Here is a 5,811-nt window from a genome sequence, read left to right on the forward strand (position 1 = left end):
TATGAATTACTAACCTATGTCACACATGACGTCACACGGGTTCACGGTTTCAAAAAGAGATTGGTCACAATAGCAAACATGTCGTGTTGTGATTCCAAATTTGAAAGCCAAAGAATAGAAAACTTAAACTTTTACCGTGCACCACACTGCTTTTAATGCCAACCGCAGCCGTCTTTGGCTAAAAGGAAGCTGAATGGAATGAGTATCAGGTAAGTTCACACTATGCTGAATCATACACATTACTCATTTTTGATTGCAGCAATGATTTCAGCAAAAACAGTTAAACATGGTGAATTAAACTGGGGACACTGAATGCTCAGAATGAAACGTGAAAGTGTAAGTTCACATACCCTGCTGTACAGGTGCAGTTTGCTGTCAGAATGCAGTAGTTTTGCTTGTTGATGATTAATTACTCAGGCCTTGTACAGCTCCGTCTTCTTTCCTTGTCTTTTGCTAGGCAGAACCTTGATTTTTAGCACTACAAAGTTTTGAATCTGGTAATCATGGAACAGTTTCATGATAGTTGTATATTTCGAGCTGGATGCTTGGCTATTTCATCTGATCCAATATCCATTGGGAGAGAGCTATCGCAAATGGACCGGTCAGACGAATATGCATTTTTTCGCATTACTATCTGAAAACGGCGCTCACTTTTAATGTTCACTTTGCTGAATCACTGTGCTTATCACTGGGTGACAAGCTGTTATAATACGCTCAAAGCATTATATATATATATATATATATATATATATATATATATATATATATATATATATATATATATATATATATATATATATATATATATATATATATATATAAAATATAATATCAATATAACTTATTTCTAAGAAAACAACAAACTCTGTACTGCATTGTATGTCATTCCCTTGCTGTAAATGCTAGCGCTCCTGTTTTTTTTCTGCAACCTCGCCTCGAGCATTCTGAATGTTTACAAATATGGTTATTCGTCTATCGCTATGATGATTCTTGACAAGATGATAGAAACTATCGCACACAAGGAATAAAAGTAGAAATGATGTGAGAATAAATGATTTAACTGTGTCCTCTTTAAGTGAAGCTGACTTAAAAAATCACCCTTTATAGTTGCCTAATGAATTGACATGTTTAGGGCCAGACAGAATCTGCGGACATTTATTTGCTATTTCTGCGTAGAATTTTTAAAAAATCTGCAGATTTATGTGAATGATTTTGGGAGCATCGTAACTAAAAGCGTAATATATAAAATTAAAAACTAGAAAAGTAAAGTTCGTAGACAAACTTTATGGTGGCTTGAGAAAGCCTCGTCTGAAAGTTTGAAGTAGCTTTAAAGTTTAAATAACTGAAGTAGTTTTAAGAAGTTTGAAACAGTTGGCATATAAGCACATATATGTTGGTATGTTTCTAGTGTGGATTGGCATGTTTCTCGCTATAGGCGGTTGATAGGTGGGTTCTGAGTGGTTGCTAAGGCATTGCTAGGGTTTTCTGAGTGGTTGCTAGGCGATTGCTAAGGTGTTGCTAGGATGTTTTGACGGGTTGTTAATGCCTTGCTAGTTGGATGCTAAACTGTACTAAGTGGTTGCTAGGCGGTTGCTAAGGTGTTGCTAGGCTGTTCCAGGTAGTTGTTAAAGTGTTGGTAGGTGGTTGCTAGGTATTCTGAGTGATTGCTAGGTGGTTGCTAGGCGGATGCTAAGATGTTGCTAGGCCAGTGCTAGGGTGTTCTTAGTGGTTGCCAAGGCGTTGCTAGGTGGTTGCTTAGGTGCTACTAGGTGGTTGCTAAGGTGTTGCTAGGCTGTTCCTTGGGTGTTCTGAGTGGTTGCTAATGTGTTACTAGGGTATTCTGAGTGTTTTCTAGGTGGTTGCTAAGGTGTTGCTAGGCGGTTGCTAAGGTGTTCTGAGTAGCTGCTTGGCAGTTGCTAACATATAGTCTAGTATGTTATAGCATGTTGGCATGAATTTAGTATGAATAAGCATCCTGCTAGTATGATTAGCATGTTTGTTAGTATGTTTTTTAGTGTGAATTGGTATGTTGTTAGTATGTCCAATGTAAAGTCAATGGCAGTTTTTTATAATGGAAGTCTATGGGACAGTTGCTAGGGTGCCATAAATGATTTCTAGAATGTGGCTGTTAAGTTGAAAGGACATCAGTGGTTTGCAGATTGGTAGTCAGAGTTAAATGAGCTCAACCTTAAGTCTGTATGACAGTCTGGCGGAAAGCATAAAATTTGATCCAATGTTAAGTCAATGGGACTGGAAAACCGTAAGTCGGATGAAGAAGAAACAGTTTGAAAAAGTTCTGTGAATTCTGCAAGTAAAAGAAAGTTACCAAAACATTATACCTCCATTATCAAACACAGACTATCAGTTGTGTTTTACCACTCTTAACCCCTGCTACAACCACATTATCTTAAAAACCACACTACATTTCCTCTTGCATTCCTGACGAGTATTGATGAGCATGTATAGGAGAATGTGTTGCAAATTGTAGCATGGGTTGCTGTTTCATGGGTCTATTCAATTATGCCTAATAAACATAAAAGTGAAAAGTGAATACTTATTTTTAATTTCTAGAAAAAAGTAATAGACAATAAGATTTTTTTAAATGCATCTTTTAATGCGACAACAAATGTGTAATTATTAATATGTGCACATTTCAAAATAGTGTATAAAATACATATTGAGCGCTGATCATAACCGAAAATGGGTAAAGATGAAAACAAATGTACAATAAATGATTTGACAATTTGTTTCATAATCAATAAATCAAGCTCAAGAAATGTCAATGGTAGTTTCTAATCTCTCTAAAAAGCAGCACTGTAAAATATCTCTGTACAAACAGGTAAACAGTAGTGGTGTAACAAATCACAAATCTCACGGTTCGGATCACACAACGGTTTTTGAGTTACGGAATGGGACCATTTTTCGGATCAGCAAAAAAGGAGGAGACAAATGTCATTTGTACTTTTCATTTATACAAAAATATTACTGCAAAAAACATTGGTTTTAACAAACAGAACTTAGAACCTGTAGTTTTAATAAAAATAAAAATCAAGAAAGAACCTGCTGAAAAAAAAGGAAAATATTCAATAGGAAAAATGATCTTTGCTACTGTTGCTGATAATGCTAAATACAGAAATCTAACATCTTGTACAACAGATCATGCGCATGTAGTGAAGGGCGGGGTGCATGTGAACTGAAGAGCGGGGGTGAAGGTGTGCGCGAACTGGGAAGCAGGTATGAAGATTGTTGTGCGGTGGGTTTGGTGAGCATGGGGTGGAGTTTCGGGAGTTTTCCGGGAGACAGAACAATACGGGAGGTGGGTGGGAGATGGGTCTGAAATACGGGAGACTCCCGGGAAAACGGGAGTGTTGGCAGGTATGATTCAGTGACATCATTTTGATGGTTGTTTGTTGCCACCCATTGGTTTAACAATGTAATTACTACAACATTCACCAGTCAAATTCCACTAATTGGTGATTTTTTTAATCTTTACTATAAACGTGTTTATATCTGAACTATAAACTGTCCCAGCAGACACACAACATCATAACATGTTAATATTAGGTTAGATTTAGGTGACATCAGGTGACAAAAATTCAATGTCTAGCCAGCGTCTAAGCTCAACGTTATTTTGACGTCCATTAACAACGTCAAAGTAGGTTGATATTTGGTTGATTTTAGGTTCTGTTGGAAGTGAGCAAAATCCAACCTCTGATTGATGCCAATTTTCATTTCTTAACAAATTTCAACGTCGCCATGACATTGGGGTACAACGCCAATAGGATATCATGTTGACGTCCTGTGCCTGCAGGGGTTATCCCAGTACTTCTGTGTAATGTAACTGTAACTAACTGAGAAAAGTGTAGAAACTGAATCTCTCTCGATCAAACACAGATTTGAATGCAGCGCTTCGAAGGATTAATAAACATATGTAAATCTTTATGTTGCACGGGTTTAGATTCAGATCACGATCTTTTAATGTTTAATTGTGCATCTATATACTGAATGCATTAATGCAGGCTAAACACACAGTGACAGAAAACACCTTTAATTAATAACCTAAGAAAGCATTTAGGTCCCACCACAACTTTTTCTGTCATCATTATATTTTACAGGGAAGCCAAAATGCTTTCATACACGTGATTTGAATATCGCGGGAGGCGATCTCTCTGCAATTGTTATAAATGTTGGATTAACCTACAAATTCAAAAAAAGTTATAAATAATTACCGTAAGGATCATGGATCATCCGTGATTCATTACACCCCTAGTAAACAGTCATCAGAACAAGGACAAAACTAAAAGCAAAAGTAAAATGAATACACATAATTTTTAAAGGAACAGTTTACCCTTGTGTTTGAAGGAACTCTTGGGCATATTGCAGTGATCAACACGAGTTAAGTTTGAAATCTTGGGCAAGCGCCAAATTGTCTCTGTCATTGAACTGGTTTAAGGGCTTAAACCATCACGATAACAGAGAACCAATTGATTTTGACTATTCTTGACCAACGCTTTGGCTGCATATGTTCTGGTACCCTTCAGCCAACTTAGCAAATGATTCAATTATTTAACAATGGGGCTCTACAGGATTTTCGGCAGGAAAACTCAACTAATTGCCCCACAAGACTTTTTTCAATGACTCCTTTAAATGGGTCATGTGCTCGCCTTGGGCACATCCTGCCAGATGTACAATTTCGTAGAGACAAATAAAAATGAATGCATACGAATGAAAGACAATCTCTTAAAATGTTAGAACTAAGGCAGATGTATCTTTGAATAATATGCCATAGTTTTTCTCATACGCTGTGTTTATTCCAACCAACCAGGTTAATCAATGAGTTTTCTAACCCTTATAGCAGATTAAAATGATTTGTATGTGTCTGAAATATATGATGTCTGGTATAGAAAGAAAGCTAGTGACATTGGCAATACATTGGTGTAAATGAAAAAACTAGATGTACAAACAGTACTGGTCTTGTAACATTTGATGTAAGATAGTTTCAAACTTGCAAGAGATTTTACCACATGAAAGCAACATGCAGTCTGTTAATGATTGACCCTTACTACGACTTCATGGCAACTGCTCATTGGAAGACAGTGCCATGGGGATAAACCAAACCAGGTCACTTAAATACAGTCTGCAACAAAGAAATGTTGCTTTTTGCAGTAGCTGGCTGTTTTACAGTGTGCGTCATGATCTCTTATAACAAAATCACATGACCTTTTTTAATGCGCATACTGAAATTTGTGCGGTAAAAGTGTTTCCATCGTAGTTTATGCGCATCTTTTTTTATTGAATAAAAAGTTTATCCTACTCAGTTATGCGCATTTTCAAAATTTATGCGCATCATGCCGTTTCCATCAACCGCTTTTTTATGTGCATACCCAAAATGTGTGTGTGTGTGTGTGTGTCTGTTGTTTGCTAATCACGCAGTTAGTTTCATGTATCATAGTGTAGCTCAATAAATCTTTGTTCTCAAGTCATTGCCTCGAGCTGTAGATCTAGTTACCTTGCTAAAAGTTAACCCAATACTGTCTTATGTTATTATCGTTGGCCACGGAATTAATATAAACAAGATTGGTAAAATACGATGTCTTCTATTTGCGGGACAAATAGTAGGTAAAGTGTGAATCTTTTAATCTGATTCAATCTGACTCAATTGAACCGAATCAATGATTCGAATCTTCAAGATCCGGTTCATTGAAATGAGCTAATAAACCCTGATCGATCTTATAACGTAGGTTGATCCCCTACATGTTCTTCTAAGCCTTGATGTTCTATATAATAATTCATCTCGAATCTTGACAGCTC

Source organism: Danio aesculapii, chromosome 1 (genome assembly GCF_903798145.1).
Source record: "Danio aesculapii chromosome 1, fDanAes4.1, whole genome shotgun sequence".
Classification (NCBI taxonomy): Eukaryota; Metazoa; Chordata; class Actinopteri; order Cypriniformes; family Danionidae; genus Danio; species Danio aesculapii.